This window comes from Quercus robur, chromosome 3 (assembly GCF_932294415.1).
Source record: "Quercus robur chromosome 3, dhQueRobu3.1, whole genome shotgun sequence".
NCBI classification, from domain to species: domain Eukaryota; kingdom Viridiplantae; phylum Streptophyta; class Magnoliopsida; order Fagales; family Fagaceae; genus Quercus; species Quercus robur.
This window is the reverse complement of record NC_065536.1, coordinates 1234004-1251086: the sequence shown is the minus strand read 5'-3', so window position 1 is coordinate 1251086 and position 17083 is coordinate 1234004. Positions and strand designations below refer to the sequence as shown.

General features: G+C 38.6%; 1 pseudogene; it reads left to right on the top strand.

The window, feature by feature from the left end:
• Positions 1-620: 620 nt before the first annotated feature.
• LOC126716507 (methylthioribose kinase-like) lies at positions 621-5724 on the top strand (annotated as a pseudogene).
• The last annotated feature ends 11359 nt before the right edge of the window (positions 5725-17083 follow it).

Here is a 17083-nt window from a genome sequence, read left to right as displayed (position 1 = left end):
GTTTTGTGACCAAGCATCTTCTTGATCTTCATCATCTGGATGAACTGAAGAACTTTGCAACCAACAACCTTCTCTAGTTGGTGATTGAAGGTGCGTACTGGGATCCGCGCAATTGGTTAATCACGTACTGGGAGCCGTGCATTACAAGGAGAGATTGTTAGTACAGAACAAGTCCAATTGGGTATTGGGGTAAGGGTTCAACTGTAGGTTAGTATAAGGTACTGGGATTCTTTTACTTGTAACCGCTTGTTTTGATAATAGTGGATTCTCGGGAGTGGTGACCTTAAAATCACCCAATGGGGTTTTTGCCGTGTTGGTTTTCCCCATTCGTAAACAAATCACCATGTCAATTTATTTTCTGCTGCATACTTAGTTTAATTGGTGATTTGTTTGTACTATCATGTGTTTACATGTTAATTTGATTAATGAATAAACTTGGCTAATTAATCAATTAATCTATCACAAGGGGTCAATTCGTTTTTGGCCTATCATACACCACGTCAAAAGAAGTCTTCATACTCTCATTAGTCTCATCTCACTCTTCATTTGATTCATTTTGAAATTTCCACCAATAGTGATTCAACCTCTTCATTTTTATATCATATTCATTGCTGCTCACAATGGCATTCACTGAGTTCAGGCCTCTGGATGAGAAGTCCCTGATTGAGTACATAAAGGTCGTGCCCTCTCTCCACTTTAAGCTTGGCAGTGACCTCAAGGTTAAAGAGGTCGGAGATGGCAACCTCAATTTTGTCTACATTGTAGTCAGCCATGCTGGATCTTTCGTCATCAAGCAAGTTTGTTTCCTTTCCAAAACCTTAATAGTCTACATTTTGTTTGTAATGCTGTGTCTGGGCATATTTGCATTTTAATTATTGTCTAGGTGTTAGAGAAGTGAATGGGTAGGGTTGGTTGGTGAGATGAGTTTTGAATTTATATGTTTACCCATTTGAATATATTGTAAGGTTGAATTTAATTAACCATCTTATTGGCTTTATTCCGTGCCAAATTTGCTTGTATTTCAGCATTTAGTAACCCTGTATTTAGGTGGGTTTGTTGTAAGGGTAGTGAGTGAGATAGAGTGTTGAATGCTCAAGAGTGTGCAAGAAAACAGAGACTCGCGGCTTGATCTCGCGGGTGACTCGCGGCTGCAAGCCGCCAGATGCAGCACACGTGCCAAGCATGCCAGAAGGTGAACAGTCATGCTAGCTGGAGCACTACAGGACAAAATAGGACAACTGGCCATACGGTTATCTCTCAACTGGATCTCGCGACTCAGTCAAGTCGCAAGGCCAAGCCGCGAGTCACCCCTGTTTTGAAAAACCTGACGTTTCACATTCTCTTCTCACCCCAGTATAAATACCCCTTTTACCCACAAATGAAAGAGAGCTTCCAGAGAGAATTTTGAGAGAGAAACTCTAGAGTAAAACAAGATTGATTCATCTACAATCTATACATAAGAGTCTCTTCAAATTCCTTAACTCTCTTCCTCTCCATTGTCAAATCCTTGAGAGGCATTTTACCAAAACCTTGTTCTCACCATTTCCATTACTGTGAGAGGGCTGTTTGGTGTTCTGGGAAGCAGTTAGGAAGGAACCAATTTACATTGGTTGATGCTATGGTCAAGTAGCGGAATCCGGGAAGCTAGAAAAGAAAAAGGTTCGGTGCAACCTCGTTGGAGCAAGAAGCTTGGAGGGCTTAGGTGCACTGGGTAGATTAGGCTTGGAGGGTCTATTGCTGTCCATGTATCCCAACTACATTTTCTAGTGGATTGTTTACCGCTTGGAGGGCAGCGGAGAGGTTTTACGCCGAGGGCTTCGGTTTCCTCTTTGATAACACATCGCGTGTTGTCTTTGTGTTTGCATCTTCCTTCCCTTTTATCTTTGCCTTTTATTATCTGCTGTGGGTTGTGATTTTAATTTGGCTTAGATTGTTTACCAATTCTGTTTTATAGCTTTTGTTCATTTTCCGCACATTAGTTGTTTGACATAAAGCTTGAATTGGTTAATTTGTAAATTGGCAGTCTAAACGTTCATGGGTGTTTTTACACTATTTGAACTTTCATATATTAAATACTCATTATTCACCTACACCATTTAATTTAATTTAAGCAGGAATCAACTCAATTATTTATCTATTTATAAAAGCCCAACACACCCATTTAACCAATTATTATCATTGAATTCATATGCATATATAAACACAATATATTATATATTATATATAATTATAATTATAATTATAATTATTTTAAAACTCCCAAAATTTAAAATGACCAAAATATTTTAGGACTCTCTAGAAAAGCCAAAATACCCTAAATCGCCAAAATACAACTAGAACCTTGAAAATGACCAAAATACCCTTTAAAACTTTGAAATGCCCAAATGATCCAAATATCCCTTAAGACTCCAAAATGACCAAAAATTAAAATACCTCTAAACCTCCAAAATACCCTTGGAATGCCCAAAATGACCAAAATACTCCTAACCGTCCATAAAATGATTAAATATCCCTGAACTTCTAAAATGACCAAAATAACTTTGAAATGTCCAAAAAATAATGCTAGGCACACACCATTTTCCATTCCATACTTAAGTGTTAAATCATGATTAGTGCAAAAACTAACATAAAATGCTCAAATATTTATGGTGGAATCTCGTATAAGTGTTGAAATTCAATCACGAGTTGACACAAGTAGCGTGCAAATTTTGGTAATGTTGAAGGTTTTGGAGTATTTGGTTTCATGGGTTTTTGATCACTTTGAAAGGTTAATATTGTTAAGTAAAATAAAATTTTTTAAGTTTTACTAAATGGGCAACTCAATGAATACCAATTAATACCCATCTATATGGAATACCAACGTATCTTTATTCGTTTGGGTATTTCTAATTAGGTAGGTAATTGTTGATTTATAAGATGCAGTTCATGGGCAAGTTAATGGGTTTGGATCATTTTTGCCACTCTTAACTTTTTTTAATTAATTTTTTTTTGAAATGGATTTATTAGCATGTACAATTCAAAGAAGACCCAAACAAAATTTGAACAAAGAGGTTAAGATGTAAAAGTAATTTACTTTCGTGAAACATATGAATTACAAAGAAAGAATAAAGTGTACTCTTAATATGATTGGCTCATTTATTGCAAGCTATATTATGCAACTGAAATTTCACTTACAATCTCAATTCTTACTTAATAATCATCAAAAGGTGTATCAATCTTGGTTACTTGAACATTAAGCTAAATTCATGGCGTTTAGTTGTTATTATCAAGGTATATGTAGTTAGAATAAAGGTTAAATGATTAAAACCTAAATTCCCTATTAACATGATATTTTAAGCTTTTGTGGCTAGCAGTATTTATCATATATTTTCTCAGCATGCTCCGGTTCAACTACTTGGAGGTGATCTTTTGTGGTTGTATCTTCTATATTGTAATTTGTTGTGCCATGCTATTCTGCAGGCTCTTCCATACATGCGTTGTATAGGGGAATCTTGGCCAATGACTAAGGAACGGGCATATTTTGAGGCAGTGGCATTGAGAGAGCTGGGTCGATTGAGACCTGAGCATGTGCCTGAAGTTTATCATTTGATCATACTATGTCTTTGATTGGCATGCATTACTTGGAGCCTCCACATATTATAGTGAGAAAAGGGTTGATTGCTTGAATTGAATACCCCTTGCTGGCAGAACACATGTCAGAATTTATGGCGAGGACACTTTATTTCACATCCCTCTATCGTTCCACCATGGAGCACAAACGTGCAGGTGTGTGAACCTCAATTCGTAATTTTGTATTGTTATTGTATCTGGCATGTATTATATGATCTTCTCCTTTGTGAGTCTTTATTTCAGAATGTGACCATATCTTTCTAGGCTATATATATAATTGCAACTGTCTATGGTTTAAGTTTTGCAAAGTAACTTCCATCCATGTGAATGTTTAACTCAGTTTTTTGAATGTGTTGATGCATCTAGGTAAGTTGGTAGAGGATCGATTCTTATCAATAGTGAAAGCTCGAATTTGTGAGAAAACACAAGAGCTTGTTTAGACTCTCAATTAAAAATTACGGCTAGATTGCTTTTACTCTAACTTATCTAAGTGCAGAAACAAGAGTAAAGGAAGCGCAAACAACTGATACTACTCTAGTGCATAAACATGAACAACAAACAATAAAAGTAAAGTACAAGAGTAAGGGAAGAGAGATGCAAACACAAGATAACACGACGATGTGTTATCGAAGAGGAAACTGAAGAACTAAGCGAAAAACCTCTCCGCCACCCTCCAAGTGGTAAATCGATCCACTAAACAATAAGTTGGGATACACGAATAGCAAGAGACCCTCCAAGCCTAATCTACTTAATGTACCTAAGCCCTCCAAGCTCCTACTCCAACACGGCTTCTCGGAACCGTGTTTTGTCTAACTTTTCGGATCCCGCAATACGCCCGATTGCATCCGCCAAGCCTTACCGGCTTCTTTTGGCAAATCCCCAAAGCTTCCCAAGCTCCAAAACACTCTCTACACTTTGAAAAGGTGTGGGTTGTGTTTGGGTACAAATCTCTTCTCAAGGTATGACAATGGAAGAGGGAAGGAGAAGAGACTAGAATGATTTCTCACTAAGGAGGAGTAGCTCTATCTCTAAAAGATGGGTGTGTGTGTTGTAGAAAACCTATCTAGTGTTTTTCTCTCTGAATGACCTCCTTTACATTTGTGGGTAATAAGGGTCTATATAGTATGGGTGAAGGATAAAAAAGTCACACTAAAAATTCCTCCAGGTAGAATGTTTCGCGATTACCTCGCGGGAAAGCCTTACCCGCGAGACACTCGTGAAACTGATAGCCTGGCACGACTCTTCAACTTCCAATCATGTGCTTCTCACGTGGCTACTTCGCGGGTTAGCTTCTCGCGAGCTTTTCGCGAAATCCACTTGATCTTCAATTAAGCTTGAGTCTTCACCAACTTAATACTAAACCTAATACAATAAAATCCCACAAAATACAAGGAACAAAATTAAAGCAAATACAACACTTTTTGTCATGGAATAAAGTCAACATTAAACATAGTTGTAAATCACAACTTTACAAATAGGTTGCTTTAAAATTAATTGGGGTGACAATAGTCTTGCTTGCACTCTCTTCTACATTTTGTGTTGCAACTCAGGTGTTTTGACATTAAATTGTCTAGAGGTTAGCTTGAAGATTATTCTGGGAAGATTGATCACAACTTGTTTTGATTTATTTATTTGTTGTTTGCCTTTTTGCTCTTACTATGAATTACTTTCCTTAAATTTTATGTCTTGGGTTGGAAATAGCTTGTAGCTCAACAGACACTTCTTGGTGTTTACAACGAAGACATCCAGAGTTCAAATCCCACCTCCCTTAACTATAATTTATCAAAAAGAAAAATAAAATTATGTTTTGGGTTTGATGAGTTTATTCAGTGTTATTGTGCTATAATTAGATGTAAATGGTGTCTCATATTTATATGGTTCTTATTGTAATATGACTCATTCTTGCTTTATGCAATTGCTGAGTTTTGTGGGAACGTGGAGTTATGCAGGCTCACTGAGCAGGTTGTTTTTTCTGACCCTTACAAGGTTTCTCAGTATAACCATTGGACTTCCCCTTATCTTGATCATGATGCTAAGGCTCTTCGAGAGGATAATGTTTTGAAGCTTGAAGTTGCTGAGTTGAAATCTAAGTATAGTACCTGCTCATTGTTGTAATTTTCTTTTTGTAATATGTAACAGTATTGTTTATAGTATTAAAATAAAAAAAAATAAAAATAAAAAAGGAAAAAGAGGCTAGCTGAAAGGGTGAGTTTCAGCTAACTAAAGCACTAACCACGAAATCAAAAAGGGCTCTTCACCCTTCCCATACCTGATTTTTTTTTTGGGGTCTTTTAAACTTGATTTCTCCTCATTTAAAGGCTTTTAGGTAATAGTATTAAATAATAAGTGCTACGTCTAAAACATTTATACAAATACTTTTACAACAAATCTTCAATTGTAAGTTATTAATGATTCTAATTTGAACCCTCCACTGAAATTATTTTTTCCCACCTGTAAAGTTGTGATTTTCAATTCTGTTTGTTGGCATTAATTCTGCATCAAATTTGACTGTAATTCTTCAATCATTTCCCTGTATTTTTGTGGGATTCAATGTAATGGGTTCAGTGTGAGAATTTGGTGAAGAATTGTGAAGGCAGGACATCTCGTGACTGGCTCGCGAGTGGTGCAACCTGCAAAAGTTCACGTGAGGAGCACATGTGGAAGTTTAAAGGTCTTAGTGTCAGATGGCATCTCGCTTGTGGCTCATGACTTAGACAATTTGTGACTTGACTCGCAAGGTGCTCTGCAAGCTGTTTTGTATGCCTTTCCTCATTTCTTTACCTACACTATATAAGCCCACATTACCCACGAAATTGTAAGGAGATTTTCAGAGAGAAAACTCTAGAAATTCATTTGAGAGTTAGAGATTGGACCTACAATCCTCTACATCACATTTAAACATGTATGTAAGGTTGAATTTAATCAACCATGTGTTGGCTTTATTCCGTGACAAATTTACTTGTAATACAGCACTTAGAAATCCTGTATTTAGGTGGAAATCATGTAAGGGTAGTGTGTGAGAGAGTGTGAAGAAATGCTCAAGACTGTGCAGTGAAGCAGAGACTTGCGGCTGGATCTCGCGGGAGGCTCACGGCTTGCAAGCCGCCAAAAGTTGCACACGCGCAGAGCATGCAGGGGAGTTGAACAGTCATGCTAGCTGGAGCACTACAAGACAAAAATCTAGACTGGCCATTCAGTTAGCTCGCGACTTGAACTCGCGACTCAGTTAAGTCGCGAGGTCAAGTCGCCAGCCAACCCTGTTTTGGAAAAACTGACTCTTTGCATTCTATTCTCACACCAGTATAAATACCCATCATTCCCACAAAATATGTGTGGCTATTCAGAAAGAAAAACCCTAAGAGAGGTTTCTTCAAAACACCCACCCAATTAGAGAGAGCTACTCATTCTTAGAGAGAAATCTTTGTAGTCTCTTCTCATTCCCTCTCTCATTGTAATACCTATTGAGAGGGGATTTCTATCCAAACACTACCCACACCCATTTTAGAGTGTTAAGTGTTTTTGGAGCTTTGGGAAGCATTGGAAGATGCCAAGGATGGCGGATGCCATGGATTATAGCGGAATCCGGTAAGCTAGAAAAGAAAAAGGTTCGGCGCAACCTCGTTGGAGCAAGAAGCTTGGAGGGCTTAGGTACATCGGGTAGATTAGGCTTGGAGGGTCTATTACTGTTCATGTATCCCAACTACATTTTCTAGTGGATTATTGACCGCTTGGAGGGCGGCGGAGAGGTTTTACGCCGAGGGCTTCAGTTTCCTCTTCGATAACACATCATTGTGTTGTCCTTGTGTTTGTATCTCTCTTCCCTTAATCTTTGCCTTTTATTTTCTACTGTGGATGTGATTTTAATTGGCTTAGATTGTTTACCAATTCTGTTTTATAGCTTTTGTTCATTTTTCTCGCACACTAGTTGTTTGACATAAAGCTTGAATTGGTTATTTTGTAATTGCGGGTCTAAACGTTCAAGGGTCTTTTACACACTATTTGAACTTTCAATGTACAATCACACAAATGAAATAGATATTCATTGAACATTAGACTTGTGTGTTGTGTGTGAGTATCGAGTATGAATTAGTCCATAGTCTAGCATGAAACTTCAATAATCAATTCAATTAAGTCATACACAAATAATACGAAGTCAAGAGACTTATTTCATGAATAGAAATGAATGTATATGACTCCTTACCAAGGTGTTTACATTGATTGAAAGCTTTTCATTTGGCTTCCGTTTTTCATACTTTTGATCAATACAACTCAATTTTTGAGCATCGATGCCATGAAATTTTTTATGTTTCTTTGAAGAATAAGCCTTTGGCATTGGTATCATACATTTTGAATACATTTTGCTTCACTTTTTCCTAGTCAAACTAGTTTTTGAAGTAAGGCTTTTTCAGCACTTTTTCAACTCTTTCTCTTTTTAGAGATAGACGTTTGAAGAGATTTTTGATTGAAAATTAAATGTGAGGAGATATATAAGATTAAGTCTAAGTATGTATCAAGATCAATCAAGACTATTGGCTAAACATTCATGACAGGCTTGAAGATCTATTTACAACAATCAAACATAAATTTCTATATTTCACTCACACTTAATATATGTGTATACATAACAAGCTAAGCTCGTAAATACACTAGACCATTAGTACGAAGGTACTAGGCCAAACTCAGCATGTGATATGACACAAACACAAGCAATCAAACTTTTTCGATTTTATACTTTTTATGTGATTTAAAAAAAAAAAATTACTCACACAAATCAAAAGCAATAAAGTAAGATAAAAAACAAAAAAACTTTTCAACCAAAAGTAAGATAAAGAAACATGATAGAGGGAAGCATGATAACCAAATGATATTGCCCAAAGAAGATGCACATGAGAGCATGCATGAAACTATGTCCCTAAAACATTGGAAAAATCAATGCATGGACATGGTATAGAAATCATGCATGAGTTCCCTTCTTCACCCACACCGCACGGGTATTGTGGGTGAGATCCTTAATAAGAGGGGTACATGAAACATAATGCTCAAACCTCGGGGTGAAGCTAGCTAGGCATGATGATATGCTTATAAGCATTTCCATGACATCCTCAATGAGAGGTTCACCATTTTCTTCCTTAGCTTGCTTTCCTCCTGGTTTCCCTTTTACATTTCCTAGAGCGTTTTGTTGATTGGCTCTCTTAAGAGCATGAAGCTTGAAGCAATTTTGTCTAGTGTGACCACGAATACCACAATGATGGCAAAAATGCTTCACTTGAGGTCCTCTTTGATTCTTAGGCAATGACTTTCCTTTTGCCTTAGATTTTGCCACAACAGCCTTCTTCTCATCAATTGGACTCTCAACCTTGGGCTTGTCCACAACCTTTGCTGACACAAACTTCATCTCCTTCTTGGGTTCTACACTTGAACTTCCTTTACCAGTGTATCCTAATCTGGTCTTGTCTGAGAAGGACTTTTGAGATGTAAGGACACTGTCAAGCTTCTTGGTTGTGATGCGTTCAACCTTTGCATTTGCCTGGATTACTTCAAGTTCAAGGAATTTGATCTTGGAATAGGCATTCAACAACTCTTCTTTCAAATTCTCTACTTCACATTTGGCATCTCTTAGTTGCACAAAAGTAGATTTGTGGTCTTCTTCAGTTCTCTTCATCTTCTTGACCGCACTCTTTGCAACTTTTGCATATTTGTCACAATCTTCTAGCAAAGTATCATATACAACTTGAAGCTTTCTATCACCTTCTTCAAGGTATTCATCTTCATCATCGTTAGCTTCAACTTTTTCAACATCGGTGTGCTCACCAAGTTCCTCATTCAACTCATCTAATTCTTCCTTTGAGTCCACCGAGGTAATTGCCATAAAGGCAGAATAGTTTCCATCACCATCGCAACTATCTTCCAAATCTGAACTAGAGCTCTTAAAGTCACTAACAGTGTTAGTAAGAACCTTACTTGTGGGCGTAAGGGGGAAATGTTGCAAATGAAATTGGAGTCACCACCTAGTTATATGGTCTAGGAACCATGAATATAGATTCCTTTTGAGGAAGGACCTTTGATCTTACTACTAGAGTTTGGGTTCAGAGTTTAAGTACGCTTTTGGGAAGGTTTTAGGCACCTAAGGTAGCCCAACCCTAAGGTTGGCCTCCCATCATTGTGTCCTATATCTTAACCTTATTAAAAACATACTTAACACTTGTATCTATACTTACACACACACACACACACACTAACATTCATCTAACAAACAACATGACATCTTTAATCCTAAACACATACTTATCCATCTATCCAAACAAAAGAGAGCCAAACATATTGCAGAAACTCTAACCATACATCTTAAAACAAAACAACAACTTAAACATGGCAGCAAGCATATCATCAAACAAAATATATCAAACATAAAACGTTAACATATTAAAAACCTCAATCATACATCTAAGAAACCCTAATACAAATGCATGAACATCTAATGCATGACTTACCCTTTGCTTACCTCTCAACAACACAACACCTATGGCATCAATGCATGAACATGTGAATGAATGACAATAAAATGAAGAAACCCTAAATTAAACCCTAATCTAGACATGTGATACCAAACAAGCATGTTAAAAAGGTGAGTAAACATTTTATGAGGCTTAAAGACATGTGAAAAAAGGCTATGCAAACAAACATGTGAATACAGAAACAAAACAAACAAAAACTAGGGTTTTCTGGGTAACGGCATCACGCATGCTAGAACAAGTCTGCGTACACACGAGTTTAGCTTGCGTGCGTAGGCTAGATCATACGTATGTAGATCCTTACCCAAAAACCATAATCAACACAGAAATAGAGTAGAAACTTAAAACGTAAAATCTAGCAACCTATCATGCTTAAAAACATGAAGAAAACCTAAAACTAACCTAAACAAACATAAGTAAACATAAACTAGGCAAAGGAAACATATTAAAACGAGGATTAAAGACAGAATTAGAAAAAAGAAAAGTTTAAAAGAATACCTTAAAACAAAAGCTCCTAAGCTTGATTTTTGACCATTCCCCTCAGTCAAATCTATCACAATTTAATAAAAACGTGATTAGTAATCTTAAACTCAGAGGATTGGGGCCAAAAAAGGTCCCAATCAAAAAAAAAAAAAAAAAGACTTGAGGGTGTTTTATGAAAAACTCCCTTTTGATTCACTATTTTCTAGTGAATCTTAGGTTTTTCGTGTGGGATTTTTGTGTGTTTTAAAAATGTACCATGTAAGGCTTTTTATAGTTGAAAAGAATAGGGTTTGGAATGGCCCCCAAATGATGTGGGATTCATTCCAAACCTCAGTCATTATTGCAGAAAACTTGTCTTTCTTATGCTTTTGAAACCCTAGCTACATACACAAGAATGTTCATGCGTATGCAGGCTACGACCCACGTACGTAGGCCGAGGACTACTTTGGTTATTTTATTTCCAAAAATAGATTTTTTTTTAATCATTTAAAAGGTTATATTTTCCATTTTAACACTCCTTAAGTCAACTTAATATTTGATTGGGCTTTAAATTGCCTTGGGCCTTAGAGTTCGAGCATCATTGGGGAATGGGGGCCTAAGTCGTAAGGGGTACAAAATGCGATGTCTATAGATGCCCCTCTTTTGATTCTATAAGAGACAAAACATTTTGTTTTAACATCCAGCTCGGGCTCAACCCACGCACACGACACATATCACGCATACATGGGGCGAGGTGCAACTCTGAAGAGTTGCATGGGGTTCATATGTTCGAAGTCCCACCTTTGTTGCTTAGGAAATGAGCAATGATAGGTTCACTATCCTAGAACCTGTTTTGCCACTTGCAAGCAAATGGCGAGCGACTCACTATTCTAGAGTCATTGAAAAGAAAAAAAGAAAACAAACAAAGGTTCTCTTATGAGCTAACCCAACAAACAACAAAAGGATATAGTTTCTGTGGTGTCCATTAGGGGCTCTTGCCTTAAAGTTCTCCAGGTGACTTGTTCCTCTTGTCTTCTTCACTTCTTTCTGTACCTTTTCTGGAGAGGCTCTTGCCTCGGGTTGGCCTTGGCCTCTTTCTTTATCACAATCTCTACCTTTTTCTACCGTACATACATATTCAATTCCCGAAAGATATGTGCACGAGAAGGATCCATTAGGGATGGTAAAAAACTCGCTGAGGAGTGGATATGCATGGGGAGGAATCTTCTACCTCTCACGACTTGCTTGGAGATGAGAAACTCGCTGAGAAGTAGTGGTCCACTAAGGGAGAATCTTCTGCTTCCTTCATGGTTCATGGAGGATTTTGAGGAAGAATCTTCTGAATCCTTGCTGGGGATTTTTGTATGGGACTCACTGGGGAAGAATCTTCTACTTCCCTACTAAGGATACTTTGGGGAAGAATCTTCTTCTTCCTTACTAGGGATTCACTTTAGATGCTTGGAATTTGAGGAAGAGTCTTCTACTTCCTTACTGAGGATGATGTTTGATAGGTTTGATCCTCTTGAGAAAGAATCTTCTACTTCCTTCACTAGGGATACTTTGCTTGAGATGCTTGAAATATTGGGGAAGAGTCTTCTACTTCCTTATTGAGGATGATGTTTGACAGATTGACCTGCTAGGGGAAGGTTTCTTGAGGTGCTTGGACCACTGGGGGTGGTTCTTGATGTGCTTGATCCATTGGGGAGCTTTTTGATGTGCTTGATCTACTGGGGAAATTTTTTTGATTTTGATAATTTTTCTAATCATGGAGGTCTTAAGATGTCCTTCCCTTTTTTTTTTTTTTGGGTGCTATTCATGATTAAACTACATGTAACTTAGTGGTGAGCCCTAAACTACATGTAGTTTTGCCATCAAGTATGTTCCCGCCCTTTCATTTTCTCCAACGGTTACAAACCGTTTCTTTTTTTCTTCTCTTCTTCTTCATTTTCTTCATCTCCTTCACCTCTTCATATTCTCCATATCTCCTTATTCTCTCTACAAAAACCTCCATTTCCTCTTTCTTTTTCTCACAGTTTTTTACTCTCCCATTCTCTCCAACTCCCTCATTTCCTTATTTGCTCCCTTTCTCTCATCATCTCCCTTAATGGCACCTAAGGCCAAGAAATCCTCTTACATCCTATCTGCTAATGCCTTCCATCTCACCCGTTGGAGTGGAGCCACGAGGCTGGTAGGACCTCCACCATTGACAAAGCGGCTAGAGAATCACATTCCCGTGGGTGAATCTATAAGTTTTTCATTTTTTTTTTCTCATTTTCAAGCTCCTTTCTAATCTTTGATTTGGATGTGTTTTTTGCTATGTAAATGCTTGGGTTTTGTTGTGGGATGGGTTTAGATGAAAAATTGATGTCTTAGGAGGGGTAGGAACATGTCTAGATTGATTTTGGATGATACTTTCTTGAGAATGTCGAAGAATTGCTTCTATATGTGTTATTGTGTGCGTGGGTTTGGGCCTGTGTACGCAGCTTGTATTCATGCATACGCAGCTTTGTTCTTGCGTACATAGGTGTGTTATTGAGGTTCTGCATACATGGGAATGGACCTGCATATGCGGGGTCTTGTCTACGTGCATGGGCTTTGACCTGCGTACATGAGACGCCTGGTAGAAACCCTACTTTACCCAATTCACACTTTTTTCAACCATTTCACTTCCATATGAAATTCTAACACACATTTTTGTATCTAAATATTACTATGTCATTCCTTTTACCTTCACTCATGCATTAAGACACCATATTCCTTGAATGTCACTTGAATCATGAATCTAACAACATTTTCTTTTTTGGTAGTCATCAACCCCTTATGCTGGTAACGGAAGCACCAATAAGGTAATGGAGTGGTTCAACTTGCTCTCCCCCAAAACCAGAGGCTATGTTCGGGAGGCAGGTTTTGAGCCTATCATCGGTCTCCTTCCAAAGAAGTCTGTGAATGCTACCTTGGTGCAGTTCCTTATCGAGAGGTGGTGGGACACTACCCACACCTTTCACATTGTTGAGCGGAAAATGACTGTGATTCCCTATGACTTTTATTGCATGACTGGTCTTGGCTTCAAGGGGGCCGTCATCAGTTTGGATGGCGTGTCCGGTGTGTAGCTGGGCATCGACATGTTGGGGAGGAAGTACTCCACCAAGATCATTCGCTACTTTGACCTAGTGTCGGATTACATGTGCCTCCCATAGAGGACCACAGAGGAATGTGTCCGCATGGCTAGGGCTTTCCTTCTCCACTTGATAGGGGCCTACCACTTTGCCAATGGTGGGCAAACGGTGTATTTGAGGTGGTTAACCCTCTTCTAGGATTTTGGGGAGGCATGGAGGGCCAATTGTGGACCCATGGGCCGGCTAGCCCCTTCTTACTTCTCGAGACTTGGAGCCTGCCACTCTCATTACTTTAGAGATTACCTGACCCTTTGAAGGAGTGGGCTTGAGGGCGCTATATATGGTGGAGAAGGTGAGGTACTAGTTGGTGGGTATGGATGACCCATAGATTTCGAGGGACCCTCCTGAGTTCATGCTTGCCCCACACTCCATGACCGATGCTGAGTACAACTTATGGGGAAGCGGTATTTACTATGCTGAGTGGTTTCTTGAGGGTTTGGATGATGATGAGTTTAACATCACTCGTTTCATTCCTTCTCTTATTGTTCAGATATATGCTCAAACTCTTGTTCTTCTTCTCTTCTTTTTTTTTTTTTTTTTTTTTGCTTGTCATGACTACTAATGCGAGGAATTGTAATAGGGGGGACCTGCTGCCAGTGAGCCCATTGATCCTCCACACATCCCTTGGATGGTCTATGCCATTTCTTTTCTTGTTTCAGTCATTAATCCTTTTTGTTTCAAATTGTAGCCCACTATTCAAGAGCATGAGGAATTGGTGTGGTTGGCAGGGAATCTCAAGTTGGAGGTGACCAACTACTCGAGGGATCTGCATGGTCCTAGAGGAGCGGCCCACTCAAGTGGTGGTGATGATGATGGTGGCGAGGAGGAGGACTCGGAGGCGACTCCTAGCTACCAACCAAGAAAGAGGCGACACCATTGATTACTTGTAGTCATAACATATATACACACAGCACACAGTTTTTCTTTTTCTTTTACTTTTAATTTTTTTCAATTCCCTTAGCAACATTTGGATTAAGTTTGAGACAAAGGATTGTGTTAAGAACATCTTTTTACGTTTATGCTTTTGATTAGAACTTAGCACTTAATTTACAAGATAATGGTAAATTTTATGTTTCTATACAACTTTGCTTCTTTGATACTTGAAATCTTGTGCTTGGAATATGTCTTGAATGATTCTTTAGGTCACAGGAACCCTAAGAATGCTTAGGAATGGAGGAACTCTACTCAAAACAAGGGAATAGGGGCCTCTACCAAGCGCCTTGTGTACGTGGAAATGGGCTTGCGTACGCATCTTTGACCTTGCATACGCAAGGTTAACTCTGCGCACGTGGGCCGCAAATCAGAAAAACCCTAGCTCACTTAGGTATAAAAGTAGCTGTTTGGGTCCAAAACCTTCACCAACATATTTCCAACCTAGAGAACACCTTTTTGAGGTCTCCCATGGCAAAAAACTCTTCTCTTGATGTCTTCACTTGGATTAGGAAGCTTGGTCTTGATTTCAAGGATCCTGTTGCTCCCTATGGCCTTTCTTGCATCTTCCCTTACCATCAAATTAGAGTGGATAAGCCTCTTCTTCACGCTGCTACCAACTATTGGGTTCCTTCCCAGTGTGTATTCTATTTCAATGGAATAGAACTATGCCCCACTATTGAGGAATTTGCTCCTATCATGGGCGAACCGGAGATTGATGATCTCATCTTTCCTACCATGGTTGGAGATCTTCCTTCCTTGCTGCGAGTGGTGTTGGGTGTCCTTGAAAGTATAGCCAATAGGTGGTGTGTTTTTGGCAAACTCAATCTTAGGCTGGTCTTTGATTACTATTTCGATTCGGGCCTTCCTAAGGGTGAGAGGCCATAATCATACTACCTTCGTGCCTTTTGCTTATGTACCCTTGCGAGGTATTTCTTGGTTCAACAGTAATATTGTGTGGACCTTCAGATGTGTATGGTGGCTTATGAGCTAAATAAGGGCAATTTGGTAGGCTTGATCTTGGTGAAAACCCTCAATGGTTTAGATGCCTTTCAAAGGAAGGAAGCAAGCTTCTTTACGAGAAGTCCTCTTCTTCTTTAGGTATAATCCGTAACTTTTTTCTCGGTTCTCAACCTAGCGAGATTCCATTAATTTTGCATGGATTGCCTTTTAGTTTTCGACCCATCGAGGTACCTTATATCGTCTTTCATTACTTTTATTTTTTCTTACTCATGCTCTCCACTTTTTTTTTTTTTTTCCAGATATGGCTACAAGAGAGGCTTTGGTTGCTTCATCCTCCTACTATGCTCGTCAACATCTTGGGCGTTGAAGCATATATGGAGCTTATGGGTTGCCTTAAGAAGACTGACATTCAATGGGTCGTGGAATGGTGGCATAACTCAAGCATGGCCCATAGTTGCTGCAAGGATAATTGTGTGACTTTAGTTAGGCTTCGTTGCTACTCTTACTACACTTGCTGTATCTCAAGCCAATTTGGAGAGCGTCAAGGAGCTCCTGATGATGAAGGTGCTTTCCACACTGCAATATTTACTAATTGGATCTTGGGCAAGATTACTAAAGCTTGGCCACACCGTAGGGTGATGAAAGGCATTGTTCCACCCAAATACCTCTACCCTACAACAAGCTACAAGTAATGGTTGAAGGATGACATGAAGTGGATTTTGAAGGATGAGAAGGCTCACATAAAGACTAGGAAGAAGATAAGGAGGACCGAGTGACTGCCTTGATATGCCACATGTTCTACTTTTTTGCACTTTTATGATTCTCATGTTTTTGTTTTTGAATTTAATAAAGGATTGAAATGTTCCAAATCCCCTTTGAAAGCAAACTTATTATCTTTTAATTTGAGCAATGAAAGAATTTCCCTTTTTATTATCTTTGCTTATTGTTATCTCATTTATTCATTTTTTTTTTCTTTTCCTTTCTTTTTCCTTTGCCATGTAATTTTTGCCCATGACGTCCTTTAAGGAATTTTCGCCATACTCATGATCTTTTCCCCTAACTTTTTCTTAGACCGCCCTTTCGAGTTTTCAATCTAGTGGAGTTCTTTTGCCTTAATTTTTGCCTAAGCCGGCCTTTCGGGTTTTCAACCTAGCAGGCTTCTCTCTCTCTCTCTCTTTTTAAAATATGGTATTTTCGGAGTCTATCCATGTTAATGGGGTGAAGTATCTCTTCCCCATCTAAATTTGTAATTCTTGTAGCACCTCCAGACATGATCTTCTTGGTGATAAAAGGCCCAGACCACCTAGGCTTAATTTTTCCTCTTGGATCAAAAGTCTCATCTCTAAACACCTTTAGGACCAAGTCCCTTTCTTTAAGGTTACTCGGTTTCACTTTCTTGTTGAATGCTCTAGCAATCCATTTTTGGTACCC